We start from the raw sequence: 17,631 nt of genomic DNA on the forward strand, positions 1-17,631 counted from the left end.
CATTCAAACTGGTCCAAAGACGGTGTATTTTTTTAAGACATAGTTTCCCAAACTGTGGGTCGCCCTCAGGGGGGTCGTAGACAGGTCTCTAGCGGGTCGCGAAAAAAATCTAGTTATAGAGTATCTTCTGTATTCTCGGCAGTTTTGTTATACTTCACCATAAAGGAGCTTTGTCGGCCGATTAGCCTCTAATTTTAACACAAGATGCGTATTAGTATGAAAAATGTTGATGCAAATTTTTAGCCCATTGAGTCGCAAAAAAATTACAAAACGAAAAGAACCGAATATACAACAAATTCCCCTAAATTGTAAGTATATCGATTTTTACTTTTTTCACGGTAGAAGATCTTCAACTTTTGTCTGAAACACGGGCTTCAGATACATTTTCATTAATTAAATGACTCTTTTTTATGCATTATGATCCACTTTGTCCTAAAAAATGCATTTTTTGGTCAAGCTTAAGCCGACATGACCGTCAAACAACCTAGTACCACATAAATGCTTAAAATGCCCTTTGAAAATCCCAAAATGAGCCTGAAAAAGCTTAACCTATTTTAAACATCTCTATTCTTCCATGAAAAGAAAAATTTGATTGTTGGTCGTACTCTGCAAAAGTTTGGGAACCTCTGCTTTAAGGGTCTAGATAAGTCTCATCTTACAAAATAGAGAGGTAGTGTTTTGGGCTAAGTACTATTTGAAGCACTTGGTGGAGATAGTGACCAAATATTTTGAGCTTCTGTATCTCAGGAACCTTACAAATTAGAGTGGGGATGCCTTCAGCAAAGTTGTTCTGTAGGTTGAGTACTATTTGAAAGTAATCTATTTTGATCATAAAAAGCCGCTTGGTGACGCTGTTGTGCAAATGTTTTGAGCATTTGTATCTTAGAAACATTACAAGTTAGAGTGGCGGTGTCTTCAGCAAAGTTGTTCAGTAGGTCAAGTACTAGATTGCACCTAAATGCATAGTTGGCGTAAGCGCCATTAACAATTTCATCATATTTTACATAATATCCAGCAAATACAATGAATTAAATGCTACAGAATGGAAGTTTTAACGCTTAGCTAAAACCTTGCATCGAAAGATGTTATATATATATATATATATATATATATATATATATATATATATATATATATATATATATATATATATATATATATATATATATATATATATATATATATATATATATATATATTTATATACATATATATATTTTTTATTTCGTAGCTTTTAAGAATTCAATTGAATGAGGTACATGATCAATACGGAGGTCTCAATTTTTATATTTTGTGAGTTAAATTTGAATAGTTTTCAAAATCGTCCAGCTAAATTTTTTTCTGAAAAAAAAAATCAAGAACCTTGAATAAAATGCCATTTTTTTTATTTTACATTTTTACTTAGATCTAAATTTGCTTACCTTTTTGAGTTTAACCTACGATACCGGCGTTGTTGGCGAGTTAATGCTGGTGAAACTTTTGAGTTTTTTCTTAGATAAATCACGTTAAACTTTATTCTATCACGTTAAACTTTATTTACCTGCCAACCTACACCCCAACTTTCTTCTTTTTTTGCTGAATTTTGCTATGCTGATTGTTTTTGCCAATAAATTGCTGGTTTTCATTTAAAATTGCTGCTTCATTCGGCAGAGCAAACTTCACTAAAATAATTTTCGTTTGAAAGGAAACTATTGGATGAATGAGCATTAGTTTTGAATCACAAACATTGTTAAAATCTCTTCGAAGCACTAACGAATTTCTTCTTTCGGTAAATCAGAAAACATGCTTTGGTTCCGGTTGACGCTGGATAACTTCATCTAAATTGGCAGCTGCTCCCAAAACTCAATACTCACGCTTGTGCACTTCTTGATAGCGGAATTATTGTTAGGTTTTGCTATGCTAATTTTTTTTTTATCAAAAAAATTGCTGGTTTTCATCAAACATTGCTGAACATTGCAGAGCAAACTTCACCTAATTACAATTTGTGTGAAAGGAAACTTTTGGAAGAATGAGTGATAGTTTTGTATCACAAACACTGTTAAAATCTCTTCGAAAAACTAACGAATTTCTTCTTCTGATAAATCAGAAATTATTCTTCTGCTTCCGGTTGAAGTTAGATAGCTTCCCGTTACACTTCCAAACTGGCAATTGCTCCCAAAACTCAATACTCACACTAATGCACTACTTGCTAGCGGAAGGTTACACAATATACAGTAGATAATATTAATTCACTTAATTCTGTGAAATTTCTTCGAAACTTCAACAGCAAAGCAGTTGAAAGAATTTCACAATTGTTTGCTGAAATTTCACAAAAATTCATAATTTTTTTTTTTGTTTTTGAAAATTCAGTGAATTTTAATGAAAATTTAAATTTAATGTTGAAAATTCGGTGATATAATCAAGTAGGTTTACTTAGATTCCGATATTTTTGCGGCACACACTTAACTCCTTGTTTTGCAGGCAGATTTTTTACATCCAGCGAGGAAGGGCCTTACACTAATAACACAAGCACTTAGGGGTCACCAACATCTATGATATTCTTGTTTCTCTTTAAGCTACAAGATCTTAGATATTTTTGAAAACATCTTTAATGTTTGCGCTAAGAAAATGACAATGTATACACTACACAGTTACAGACAAAATTTTAAGATCATGTCAATACAAAAAAAATAACAAATATCGTCAAAACCAATGGTTTTTGAATGTGTTATGTGTGTTATTCTTGTATTCAACAATCCATTTAATCAAACTACTCAACATCGACGATAATTGAGTAGTCTTTGCTTTCAATATGATAATTAATAGTGAATAATGATTCAAATTATTAAAATTGCACCACAAACACGGTTTAAGGACCCTAACCTAACATTTTCGAAAGGGAAATACAAAATATTGTTCCCAATTTGACGAAACATTTATTGTAAATACTTAAAACAATCGTTGACCTTAAAACATTGCGGCGGAATAATCCAAAACGGACAAAAATATCAAAACACTTGGTGATTAGTGTACGTAACCAAAAATAGTTGCCGGATGTCCATGCTGGCGCTGCTCTAACTTTAATCTACCTTTCCAAACTTGGTATTCCCATTCAATAAAAAAGCACTTCATTGCACAGGTTGTTAAACGAAAAGGTAAAATCTCTTATAAAATGTCTCGAGATCCGTATCTAGATACACAGGTGTAAAACACTGGTTCAAGGAGTATTCTCATTAGGCCGGGCCGTGTCCCGGTTAGGTTATGTTTTGAATTGGTTGCATGTGTTTGCCTCCTGTCGTTCACAATAACGGGCCATCCTGGCAGCATGGTGTGAACGGTAAGGAAAACACCTGAAACCAATTCCAACGATAACCCTGCCCGGAACACGACCCGGCATAGTGAGGAGATCTTTTTTGGATTTCTTCTTTCTTACGGAATTGTACAACGGGCAGCAGCAACAGCAGCGGCGACGACGAGATCCGGGAATTATCACGGCCGTGTGGAGGCAATAGGACGGAAGACGAAACGCAAGACGCAAACGCAAACGAAGACGCAACACTTTTCCACTTAAAATTAACGCCAACAATGGTTCCGGTGATGGCAGCTGACAAAACGACGCGGAACTTTTATTTCTCCGACCGACGCACGCGACTTTTTTTTACAAACTGATGCGGCAAAGATAGCTGCAGGTTTTGTCCGCACTGTTTTCTCAACCGTCAACAATGTGCGAAAAAATCGAACATGCAGCATAAATTCGGGTTCATGATTTATGCTCTTCGATTTTTTTAGGTGGGCAACATATCTAACAAATGTCTAACAATGGCAACCGCCTAACTTCTTCCGTCCTGGGCAGCGATGAGAAAGAGGAAAAACAATCTCTTTCTCTTTGGAGTACTGAGGTTGTCAAAACAACTCTTCACAACTGTGGGAATGAAAATAAGCCAGCCCCCTGTCATGACGCCATGTTTTTGCAGCCGACATCTCAAGTGTCAACCTGTTATGCTGGTTATGCTATACTGTTTGTTTTGAAAGTGTGTTCGAATTGTCCGGATAACAGTTTTATCAACTGAAGTGCTATATATTTGATTTGAACGAGTGCTAATCATTATCATATGACATATTTCACTATATTCAAATCTTTACAATGAAATGCTTGGTTACGTTCTGCAATACGGATTTCCATGGCTACATTTATGAAAACGAAGATCCGCCGGAGAAGTTCTCGGCTCACCGAATTCCGGATGATCCTGTTCGACGAGTGAAGTGGCTTCAGGCAATTGCGGCCGCCGAGAACAGAGAATTAAGAACAGATGAAATTAACTTCAAAACAGTTCGAGTTTGCTCTAAACATTTTTGTTCGCAAGATTACGTTTTGAAGAATGGTAAACGGTTTTTGGTTAAAACTGCTGTTCCAACAATTTTTCAACGTTTCAGAGACTCAGAAAGGGCAGAAAGGTTCGTGTAACATAAGTTAAAAAATAATACAGTTCACTACTAACAATAATAATTCCCAGCCCTCTTGAAGATTCCGGATTCAATGAGGTTGAAAATTATATCCCTTTTACTACGGAAAATACAGCAGAAATTTCCCCCCCTGCTCCGAAGCGCAGAAGGTATATATTGAAATCTGTACAAATTATCATTACCTACATTTGGTACAATAATTATCTCATAAATCTTATTAGAATGTTGAGATATGCAGGAGATGTCGTCAACAAAGAAATTACTCCCGAAGAAGCATTTATTCTTCTCTCGAAAGTACAAGCGAAGCTGGCCAGTTCCCAAAAAACTGTTAAATTACAGAGAGGACAGATTAAACGACTTAGGGACAAGTTAGAGAACATGCAGCAAATGATTAATAAACTTAACTCCAAACGCTTTCTCTCTGATACCGGAAATTCTGTACTACAGGTAACTTCAGCCTTATTAACCTTTGTAGTACTGGGTGGTGACATCAAAGTTTCAAAATTCTCTATCTAGGGACATTTCCAGAACATTATGCTTTGGGTTCATTCACTAATTTCATAACGTAAAAATGGCCATTTTTGACACCCACCTTCCCCCCGGGTGACAGGTTCCGATAGGGGCTCTAAATGGACACTTTCGGAACCTCTTGTGCCGTTGACAGCTTGAATCTCATGAACATCATACTTATCTTTTTCAGACGTTACTTCCAAACCAGTTTCCCAGCTTGGTATCTTACAAGCACTACCACATTAATGACCAGAGAGCTGTCTTTACAGATTTATCATTTATATGCGTTATTCTCCAAACGCAAACAGGTGATACTTTGTGCCAGGTAGATAAATTTTAGATTGATTTTTCAGTTTTTGATGAGAATTTAGGAATATTATATCTTTTTTATAATGAAATACCCTGGGTCTCCTAACAAATGTGGATCTAATTTTGTAACCATAACCAAAATCAAAATGTTCATCAAACGTATAAGTCATTTGTGATTTTTCCTAAAGAAAAATATTCGTTCAGGAAATGGCGAAGTAACAGAATTTTTAAACTTCGATGTCGACACTACTGTAAATGTTAATGTGTACATCAATAAAATCAATAAATCTTTGAAATATTTTTTGTTAGAAATATGCTTTGCACAGTACCTTGTTCCATGAACTTACAACACGCACCATCAAGCAACCTTGCAGTAGCGAACTCCGTAAATTTGCTACTACACTCCATTTTTACTCGCCAAAGGCGTATTCGTACGTACGGCGTGTTTTCAACAACACGTTACCGCATCCCAGAACTATCATCAGGTGGTATGAGAGCGTGAATGGTGAGCCAGGAATTAATAAGGAAGCATTGGAGATTTTAAAAGATAAATCGGCTGAGATGGAGCATGCTGGAAAACGATTACTTGGTTGCCTAATCATGGATGAGATGGCAATCCGCCAACAAGTTGTGTGGAACGAACACGCAAAACAACTTGAAGGAGTCGTTCATCATCATACCAATCGTGGAACTCAGAAGCCGTCAATCGAACAGACCGCAGTCGCCAAGGAAGCGCTTGTCTTTATGGTGACTGGTATACAAGAATCCTGGAAAATACCAGTGGCATATTTTCTCATCAACGGTATGTCTGCCGATGAGAAAAAGAATGTCACCAGAACCATCCTAACGAGTCTCCACGATGCAGGAGTGAAGATAATAGCGTTTACCTTTGATGGAACTGCTACAAATATAGCTACTGCTAATGCACTTAGCTGTTCCATTAGGGGTAGTTCTGTTCCGCTCATAACAAGCTTTAAGCATCCAGTATCAGGTCACGAAGTATATGTACTAATGGACCCAGTACATATGCTTAAGCTAGTACGCAATACTTGGCAATCTCAAAAAATTCTGGTCACTCCTAATGGCAATGCCGAGTGGAAATATATAGAGAAGTTGAACCAATTCCAAAATGTAATCGGTCAAAAACTTGCACTGAAACTCACTGATCAGCATATATACTTTGAAAACTCTAAGATGAAAGTGGTTTTGGCAGTACAACTTTTGAGTAATAGTGTAGCCACTGCACTAGACCTACTTAAAACCATCGATCCTGACTTCATGGAATGTTCTGCCACCGTAGAATTTGTGAGCTTGTTCAACGATTTATTTGACGTAACCAACAGTATGAGCGAGGATGCTCAAGATTTTAAAAAGCCCCTTTCTAAAGATAACTTTGATCTATACTATGAAGCATTCGATTACATTGATCAATTTATTAGAGGCATCCACCTGCAAAATGGTACTAATATCCTCGACGCGCGATGCAAGACAGGGTTTCTTGGATTTTTAGTCGCGCTGGAAAGCTTCAAGGGCATTTTCGAAACTTATGTCGAAGGAAATGGAGAGCTAGACAAAATTTTCACGTACCGATTCAGTCAGGATCATCTGGAGAACTTTTTTGGTGCAATAAGATCCAAGAATGGCTCCAACGATAACCCCAACAGCGTACAGTTCAAAGCTAGTTACAAGCGTCTAATTGTTAACAACGAAATTAGAAATCCCACCAGCAGTAACTGCCAAAATTTTGGAAATATGCAGCCACTAACCACTTCAATCAAAAACCAGCAGAACCAAAACGATTCGTCTTATGACCAGCGAGACCAACAATCTGAGCAGCAGAATCACGAAATAGCCATTACAGCTCGTAGCATCGATGAGAACCTTACTGACTACAACATGTTTGTTTTGGATGCCGGACTACATGCAGCTATAACCAAACACATTGCAGAGGTACAACGAAAGCTGGTTGAAGCACTTACGTGCCAAAATTGCTCTTCCATTGCCAGCAGGAATGCTGATAATTCTCTAGTCACTATATGTAAAATGACTGAATACGAATTTAAGGTAAGACATTCAAATTCTAAAAAAGCATCAATCGTCTTTTACTTCTCATATATCTGATTGGCATATGAATTATATTTAGGAATCAGATGAATGATAGCTCTGATCATCCTATTTTATTTTATTATCATTTATTTCTTTTCAATTTTTGTCTCCCACAGCTTCTTGTTGGCGATAAACGTGATGTGAACATTGGAAAATATTACGATTTCCTCGTATCAACCTCATTGATTCGTGCCCAAGGAGAATTCGAAAATATATTCGAAACATTTGTTGACCATGGAAGCTCAAACGATCACAAGCTGAATATGATCAGACAAACGATCACGATCTACCTTAATATTAAGTTCAAACTGTACAGCAAAACCATGAAAGCTTTCAAACCTTCTAACCGACAAAGGCTCACGAAATTAATTTTGTTCGAGGGAAATTAGAACGATAGGAAAGGAGGAGCATTCTGACCAGAGTAAAAAACACACAAATTTTCTAAAAAACTTTATTGATCATTCTGGATTTGTTGCAGAAAAAACACTTAAATTCAACTTATATCGTAAATTGTGCAATCTCCGTAATTGAAATATTAAAACTGTGCCTTTTAGAGTTTTTTTTTTTATTTTAGCTCTTTATTTTAATTATCGCGTTAAATATGATAACGACGTGTCTGCAATGATCGATTTATTCTTTTATATTGTTTATTTTTCAAATATCTTGGCCAATCCAATGTTTTCGATTGTTATTTTAGTTCAATAAAAACTTCTCATTGTCTTATCTTTACTGCATTGAAAAAAAAACTAACGATGAACTGAACTGCCCATAAAAGTATAACTGTCCCATATGGATATTCAAACCAACATCTGTTTTATCGGAACGTTCATGTTTTTATATGTACTTTACTGCCGTGAATCGCAAGCAGGGTTGGGAAAAAATCTGAAATTCACTCTACAGTAGCCAAACAAAGCCAATCACAGTCAGCGAAGCCAGTGAAACTCACGCCCATCGCTGCTGTAGGCAAAAAGCCTTGAAAATAGCAAAACACCCGTTGCTAAGGGCAACCCAAAATTACTGTAGAAAAATGTTCTACTTCCCGCTGCATTTCCCGCATTTAGAACCTTCAGTGACACTAACGATTTAGAAAATTCATGTACCCAACATAGGCTACTTGATGAGATTCAACGTTTTTGAACTACTGTAGTCAGAGAGCCACGTGACTTTCTCGAAATTCAAGCCTACTACTATTACCATTCCCAGCACTGATCGCAAGTCAGTTCTCTCTGTAAAAGTAGGCATTGAGAAAATGGGCTGTGAAGTTTTCAAACTCGTTTTCCATACGAATATTCAAAAGATTCCAGAGTATTGGAACATGTTGGAACTTTCCCAATTTGCTTCTCACTACGATATCTTTCCGAGAAAAATATAAAGATGATGAAAACACGGTTCATTTTTATATTACACGGTGGGGAAATATGTAGTGGGACTGATATGCGGTTACTTTTAATTATGGGACTATTTGACTTGCCGTTTTTTTTCTAATTTTTCAGAACAAATCATATAGTTTCATTAGTGCAGCTGAAAGAGCATTGGCAGATTTGTTGAAAACTGAACTCATTTTTGACGTAGATGCAGATGAGACTGACTTGCGATTCACGGTAGTTTACTTCTTAAATAAAACTAAACCCGATTTGTTAAAAAATGTTACTGAAAAATATGAACTAGTTGCAGTTCACTTTTAACCAGAATAGCAACTACAAAAGCTGATCACTTCATTGCTGCCTAAATAGTAGGAAAATTAATTATCTGTGTTTACCATATGGGACAGTTATGCTTTTATAGGCAGTGAATTTCGCGCAATAATCAGAAGAGAAAATCAATGATAACAAAATCGTTCACTGAAGTTTCGACTAGGGTAAGCGTTCCCTTAGTTGTGGGTATTCCTATAGTTGCGGTAGTGTCGTTTTCACTGATTTTATTACAATAGCCACAGAACCGACACTGCCAATCGACGTATTCGCTTGTTGATACCCGGAATAGTTAAAAGAGCGTTCAAATTGCTTTAAAACTGATGAAATATCACTAAAATTACTAAAACTTTTCTTATTTGTACCAATAGTTGCGGTAAAGTGTTCCTATAGTGGAGGATCCCATAAAAAAACAACGGATACCGCAACTATAGGAACACAAATTAAAAATATACCACAACTAAAGGAACAGTGTACCAATAGTGGAGGTATTATTTACCACTGACTGCGATGAAATATTTTTTCTCATTAAGTCAATGGTCGTTACTTCCCGTTACAACATTAACATGTACATTAATTACGCTTTTTGAATTCAGGCGGTTAAATGAAGTTCAATCGTGCTTAGTACCTCCACTATTGGTACATCTATCCTAAGTGATACTAGTCCGCGAGAATTACTTTTATCAAACTATTACAATAAAGAGATTGCCTTTGTAAATCAGAGCACTTACCCACTTGTGACACCTTCCTTTCCAGTTGGCCCACTGTACCTTACAGTAATAAAACTTTTGCAGACAATCAGACGGCAGCTAATCACTTCATGCGCAATCGAGAAAATCCTGGGAGTTCAGTTGCTACGACTGAGCATTATTCTCAACTTTGCTGGCAATCGGAGCAATCCAAGCTGCTTCAGACCTGGTCCAATGAAGCAGCATGATGTAGGCCAAAGCTTGATTGTCGCTCCGTAGGATTCGCGGCTCTTCGCAGTTCTTGTTTTTCAGACGATGGCAGTGTTTTTGTTGTGTGGGGACTGTTTTTGATGTTCAGTGGTGGGCAGGTAGCGGCGGTTCTAGCTCCGGAACATGCTCTGGAAGCGAAGCGGAGCAGGTTGTCTGTTCGCTTCTCAAATTCATCCTGTTCCTAGCCAATCTAGAAGAGCAAAATACGATCCATTTTCAATGCTGAATGACGAACAGTACACTTTTATTGAATTAAACGAGATTCCAACTCACCCAAAGTTTTAATTATTGACTCACAGTAATATTTCACGTTTTATAGTAGAGAAAACAAACATATATACTTCGACTGCTGGTGGTACCAGAATTGTTTACAAACACCGATTTTTTTTTCTTTCCTTTTTTTTGTACTGTCAAAGGGAACCGAGCATTGTTAGGAACCGCTCAATGCTAGCCGCAAAGCGAGCCCATTGAATCAGATAGGGGTGTCAACTGGCTGAAATAAGCAAACACAAGCGTGTAAACCAGGGGGCCGATATGATGGCCATATTTTGTTGACTCTTATCGAACGCAAGCAGCGCTCACCAATACTATTATGCTATAAGCAATGTAGCTGGTGTGAATGTGGGAAAATGAACCTAGGCACACAAAATCTACGCATATTGTTCGTTATTATTTCCATAGCGTAGCTCACGGTTTAAAATAAAAGTAAGTTTCATTTATATTATCATAAAAACCACAATGAAGTGTTGTTTCCTTCTTTCGGTGTCGATTCTCATAATCAGAAAAACAATTATCACGATGATAACATTTCGCATCACAAGTTTCCAACCAATATCGATGCGCGGGATAGATGGCTAAATGCCATTGCGAACGCGGATTAAACCAGTGGTAAAAAAAACCGAAGACTTTCAATGCACATTCTCACATACCAGCTTTGCGCAGTTTTTGTCTTGTTTGGCGCATTTTGTACCATTTTCACTCATACGGAAGGTAAACATTCAACAAATACATGAGTGTGCGTGAAAATTTCAACTGGAGTATAAATTTATGCTCCCGATAAGAAGGCACAATAAGACCTGTCAAATACCATAGTGAAAAACTATGATGCCATCCCTCTGGTGTAAACTCTTCATCACGCAGAGTACGGACGCTCGGTTTGTGTGTGGGTAAAATCGCTTCTCTTTTGTAGTTGGTCGTTAAAAGGGGGAGAAAGATGGGAAATCAAGAGCAAGGAAGAAGGCTTGTTGCGGGACCTAAGCTGATTACGTAGTCCGTAAAAGTATGGAAGGAACGTTCTACTTGGTCTTGTTGATGCGTATGTTTTCTTCAGATTTTTGTGAATTATATATTAAACTAAAATACGGTTAGAAACTATCCGATTCAGCTGATTTATTGGACTTATTGCCTGCATCAAACTGTGAAAGCTTTGTGTGAAGTATTTCAAGTGTGCACCTTGAAAAAGGTTTCCTGCGAGACAAGCAAACAAACAACGGTTAGCACTGGTAGAAAAATTTGTGCTCAAATTGAAAGACCAAAATGTTCGAGACCGCACCCCGCAGGTGTGGCCGTGTGATGATAGTGCCGTAGCTCTGCACGCCAGATCTCCTAAAAGCACCCTCGAGTGCAATGTTGAACAGTAAATTCGAAAGTGCGTGTCCTTGTTTCAATCCCCTTAACGCCACCCAGACCACCAAAATGTACGTATAACGAAATCACCAGGAGGCTTTGAATGTGCAAAATTTTACTTATAAGATGTCGCGAAAAGGCCTTCTACGTACAAAAGTGGAGGCGATATACGTGCATATACTATGTGATGAATAATAGCATACAATGCGAGTGTATAAATGTTCCACCGAACTAAACTGTTATTCTATGCGACTCAACTTATGATAACAAATGTTGATTTGACAGCTGCCACGGATTGATTAGACTTACTTTGTACGAGTGTACGGGACGAAACAAAATGCACAAATGAACTCAGAAAAAAGCGTTTCAGGCGAGGAAACCCATCAATTCATCCACCGTGTGTTGCGGGTTTGATGTAATTTGTATGAATAAATGAGTTATTACGTGAACTATTATGCGACCTCTGGTTGTCTGGGCACAAACGAGGTTGACATTTCTTCTGCAATCCGAACACTTGATTTCGAACCATCCAGAGTAGCACCTATCAGCCTTATTAGTTTTGCCGGAAAACCATGTTCAGGTATTATCTGCCACAGCTCTTCTTTTATCACAGAATCACATGCCGCCTTGAAATCAATAAACAGATGGTGAGTCTGCAAGTCAATTTATCTAGAATCATTCTGCTTCGTTGTCAAGCGGTTCTCACGAAAACCAGCTTGGTATCCACCGAGCTCTGCCTGGATGCCGTCCTTCCCAGCGGCCTTACAGTTCTTCAGCTCACTGAAAGCCTTTTTAACCTCTCCTATGGTCGGTTGGTTCACCGCTTGGTCGCCATCATCAATGTTCATCCTGTTTTTCGCTTCATTTCCATTTTCACCATTTCAACAATTGCTGAAAGTGCTCCCTACAACTCCTCTTCATCGAAGCAGTCGTTTCGTCTTCGTCGTTAGCCAGTGCCAATCTGAAAGAGACTCGCGAAGAGGAAAAATATCAACGTCATATGCAGCCCAGATTCCGCTGTCACGAAACGTCAAATGCAGCCAGGCGTTTTTATGGCTGCAAAAGCGAAAAGTATTGTATTCACAAACTGTTATTAAAAACCTCAATCGGCGGAACAGTTCTTTCCAAAGTTGCTGAGAAATCAAAACACAAGATTAGTTATTTCTAATGTCTGCTACATTTGCTCGCATGGAATTTCACTCAAAAGGCTATTTATGATTCGGTGTGATGCAAACGAGTCTCGTCTCAGGTGCCAATCTAAGACAAGACGTGTCAGGTCAAAGTACAAAAATAAAACCAATTGCCTATCAAAAAAGGCCACTTTTCATTGGTCGTCTTTGGCAAAGGCCTACATTCACATCACTGAGTTTGATTGCAACAGGGCACTTTGTTTCTAGTCCGGCCGTGTTGCTAGTTCATAAATTAGAGTTTTCATCAAAAGTTTGGAAATTTATCACAAAATCTTTTTGTTTCAAATCTGTTTATATTCGATGTTAAGTGTACCAGACGTGATCTTACAATACTAAAATAAATAAAAAAAAATACTAATTTGAGAGCAAAACAATGGAAATTATGTCAATTTTCTCTAAAAAATATTGCCTGTTTTGAATATAAACCTGAATTTTGAAAGATATATTACCCTCAATTGCACTAAACGAATAAAGCATGTTAGAAACAACCAAATTATGAGTCTTGATATCTGAATTTGTTCACAAGATTTACTTAAAAAGAATACTGGCAGCACTGGCTTTTGTATCGTTAAGGTTAACGACTGAAAAACAACGGGGCAGTCTTAGTTGAGCTGTCACGTCCTGTCCTAGGTGCCAATCACTTCCTGCGCCGTTGTTGTCACAGCTTCGTGGATAAGGTTTCATAGGCTGTCGACATCTCCAGAAACTTTGATCCTTCTCAACTGCTCGTCTAGCTGCTGGCGGTACTGTTCAGCTATCCCATTAGTCGACAAGCGTTGGATATTGAAGCGCAGCGTTCTGGAACTCGTTACGCTGGATAACCGCGCCCGAATTTTAGCTACATCGAAATAATGGCCTTGGAAGGTCCATGACATCTGAGAAATGTCGCCCATCAACTAGGACGTGGTCTATTTGGGAGCAGGAATCGTTACTCGGGTGTTGCCAGGTGTGTTTGCGGATATTTTTTCGTGCGAAGTCGGTATTGCTAATTACCATCCCTCTAGCAGCAGCGAAGGTTACACAGCCGCAGACCATTATCCGTTACCAATGATGGTGGCTGTCCGTTCCAATAACGGGTCGAAGTATACTTTCCCTATCAGCGCATTTGCATCGCCGATGACTACCTTGAAAATCACTGCTAAAACTGGGAAATATAACAGAATTTAATAAATCTGTAGAAGAGCTAGCGAACATTAATGGAATAGGTAAAACAGAAGGTTCACGGAAAAAATCCGTTGCCGGAATCATGAACAAAAAGTCATGAAATCATAAAATTTTATGTTTCTAATATCATGACTACAAGTCATGAAACCATGGCTATTAATCAAGAATTTGTGTGCTCAGGACATTACATAAATCCAACTATCCCTTTTTTTATTTAAGTCAACACGTCTTTTGCGATCGGTAGTGTTTTTTAAGTGAAATTATAAATAAGTTTTGTTTGTGGAAGAGGTTAATTTGAATACCATGCTCGTCGGAGATTTGTCATCATATCGATGACATTCCCGATGACCCAATTAAACTGCTGGTGGTATTAGATGTGCGAAAATATACTTGCCAGCTTTCACACGGATTATTCCGTACCGGGCAATGATTGACGAAGGTTTTGCTTGACAAATTTGTCGGCGGTTTTAAATGTTCGGATGTGATGCATTCTCCACATCTTACAATAGAGCAGCTCACACAAACCTTCGGCAGCCGGATGATCTTTACCACTTTCCATGCCCGCAGAGTCGTTTGGGATTTTTCCATCGCCAATACAATCCACCAGCATTTTGCAGCCCAGGGACGATGTGCCAATTCTATTGATTTGAAATGTCATTTTGCGTGCAAACCTAACCACCGGATGTTCGCGTTCCTGCCCAAGATGCACTCGTTAAGTTGACTCTTCTCACAGTTTATTCCGAAACTACCGGAACAAAATCCATCTTCATGTTATTTGCTTACCTGTGACAAATATACTGGGATCATAATTGACGTTTATATGTTTTCCTGAAGTTAGTTCATGATTTCATGACTCAAATTTCCACTTTTCATCGCCAAAACTGGAATCATAAATGACAGGTATCTAAATCCATGAATAGTGTTTATGTTTTCATGAATTTTGTTCATGGTTCCAGCATACGCTTTGAAAAAGCGTGAATTTGTGAATTTACGCTTTGGAAACGTAACGTATAGCTGGCGTTACGGTAAAAAGAATCATGATTTCATGACTTTTGGTCAAGGTGTATTTTCATAACATGAAAATACACATTCCTCCCAAAATGACCTTTTTCCTTGTTTTGAGTGCCACATTTTTACCCGTGCACCTTTGGGGAACGACTGAATGGGATCGCTATGCTGTACATACACGAGGACTTCAATATCTATGCGGACGAAGTTCTGGATGTCGTTAAGCAAAGAAAATCAAATATTGGTTTGTAACATAATAAATTCATTCAAATTTCGTGATGAAAATTAAAAAATTGAACTATATTCAATGTTATTTTATTTCATGAAAACCTTATATGTACATAAACAGATCAAGTAGACAAAAATAAGTGAAATCAAACGGCTACAGACCAACCCCCCCCCCCCCTTAAAAATAAAACCAAAACAGTCGAAGCGCGTTATAACGACATCGCAAGGGACCGTCACAATCGAGAAAAGTCGTAATAGAGAATAGATATAACGTTGGACTATTTTTCAAGGGACCGAAAAATGTCGCTATATAGATCTTTTGTCGTTAAAAAAGTTGTCGTTATAACGAGCTTCGAGTGTAGTTACCAAAATGACCAGTTTTTTTCAAAAATCTTTGACGGATGTTGTGAGATTGAGCTGGTAGTTACGAAACAATGCATAATATATCGATCAGTTTGATTACGAGGGGATGTGACTGGAATTTTTCTCAGTAATTATAACCATTAAATTGATTATCCCGTTTAATTGAACTTTTTTATGCTTTTATAACCAACTACAGCATCCGTGCAAGACGTGCAGTGTGTCAACTCGTCAAAACAGTGACCGAGTATCACGATTTCGGTCGAAAAACACCTGCACGAGAGGAACATCCGTTGATCGTTGATCGTCATCCGCCAAGGCCCAAGAAGGGCCCCCGATGATCGATATTTTCCCCTCATCGGGACCCGCGGTGGCATTTTCACACGACCTGCGGTTGGGCCAATTAGGTCGATTAAAATCTGACGACGAACGACATCGTTATGCGTGTGTTGTAACGCGTTAAATCAATCTTCCCGAAACTGATCGACGACTGATCACTGACTGGCCATCCACATTGTGGCAGAGGGAAGTTCATCAACTTGTCATATCGTACGCTCGTCATCAGGACTTTGTCAGCCCCGTCGGCGGAGAAAATAAATTTATAATTTAATCAATTGGACATCCTTCCTCGGCCTGTCTGTCACATTCGTGGCATTCAAATGGCAAGACAACGTCCGTCGCTCTGCTGCGTTTGTTCAAAAGCAACAAATCAAATTTCCTCGCCTCAAACTCATTTAACCACATAATAACTCAATCCAAACAAATGCCGGCTCTGTGTTGGGCCCGGACGGCCCCCGAGCAGATGCAGCATGACTTGACAGGGCCTCCTGGGCAATGTGCTTCCACACAATTCCGCACAACTCTGTTTGGTACACTGTGATGCAGAAGATGATGAGGCGCCTCGCTTCGTCTCCCTACAAGCGTTATGAACCACTGCCAACAGTCTTCGCAACGCAATCAAACGTCAGAACAATCAAAACGTCCGCGGCGCGTAAGATTTCATTGAATCCCTCAAATTAAAAGCTTTTAGCTGTGCATTTAATTTAATTCGCGTTTAATAAAGCTCAACCACGCAATTGATTGCCACTGTGCTACTGCGGCGTTCCAAGATGAGTGATTCCAAGCAACAGCACCAAAATTTGGTAAATTTTTTAATTCATTTTTTTCTATTGAGCTGAAACTTTGCACAGTTTTCCAGTTCCATCTAAATCGTCATTTTCCGATATCAAATCTTCAAGTTGAGTCACGACTAACTTTTCAAAAGGGTGTATGTGAAAATGGTTCAAAAATATTCAAAAAGCTGCACAGCAAAAACGGTTCGTTCGATTGTTAGACAACTAAAGACACAAAGTTAGACAACTAAATAAAGATTCCAAAAAAAAATACACACAGTAAAAAAAATTTTTTTTTGCATTAAAAAACATAATTTTTGACACAAAAACTCAAATATCTCAAAACCCTATCGGAATACCAACGTAATTTTTTGAGGGAAAACGGTCCATTATATTAGCTATCTACCATAAAAATTTGGTGATGGTAAACCAATAAACAAAAAAGTAATGACATTTCAAACATGTCACAATTTTCACATTTAGTAGAAAAAAAAATTTTTTTTTCGGTGTAAATTATTACGGGAACCGCAGTTTGTTGCTGATTTTATTGTTAAGGGCCTTGCGTGAATTAAACAAGTCGTTTTCATGTATTCATTAGTATTATGTATATTATATGTTTAAATATTATGTATATGTATAAATATTATATGTATATGTATATATGTATAAATTAAAATGAATTAACAGATTACACGAAAATATTTTTTTTTTTACCAGGATATTTTTTTTTAGAGTATGATCGATGAGTTTCTAAATGTTATATATAAACTTTGAAAGTTTTGGATTTGGGTATGCGTTATGAGATCATGAAATCATTTTATTAATACTTATTTATTTATTTATTGTTATTCAATTTTTTTACAATATCGAACACTTTTGCATCATTATCAGTACAGTTCGAGTATAGTTTTGCTTTAATTTTATT

Source organism: Aedes aegypti, chromosome 3 (assembly GCF_002204515.2).
Source record: "Aedes aegypti strain LVP_AGWG chromosome 3, AaegL5.0 Primary Assembly, whole genome shotgun sequence".
Taxonomy (NCBI): Eukaryota; Metazoa; Arthropoda; class Insecta; order Diptera; family Culicidae; genus Aedes; species Aedes aegypti.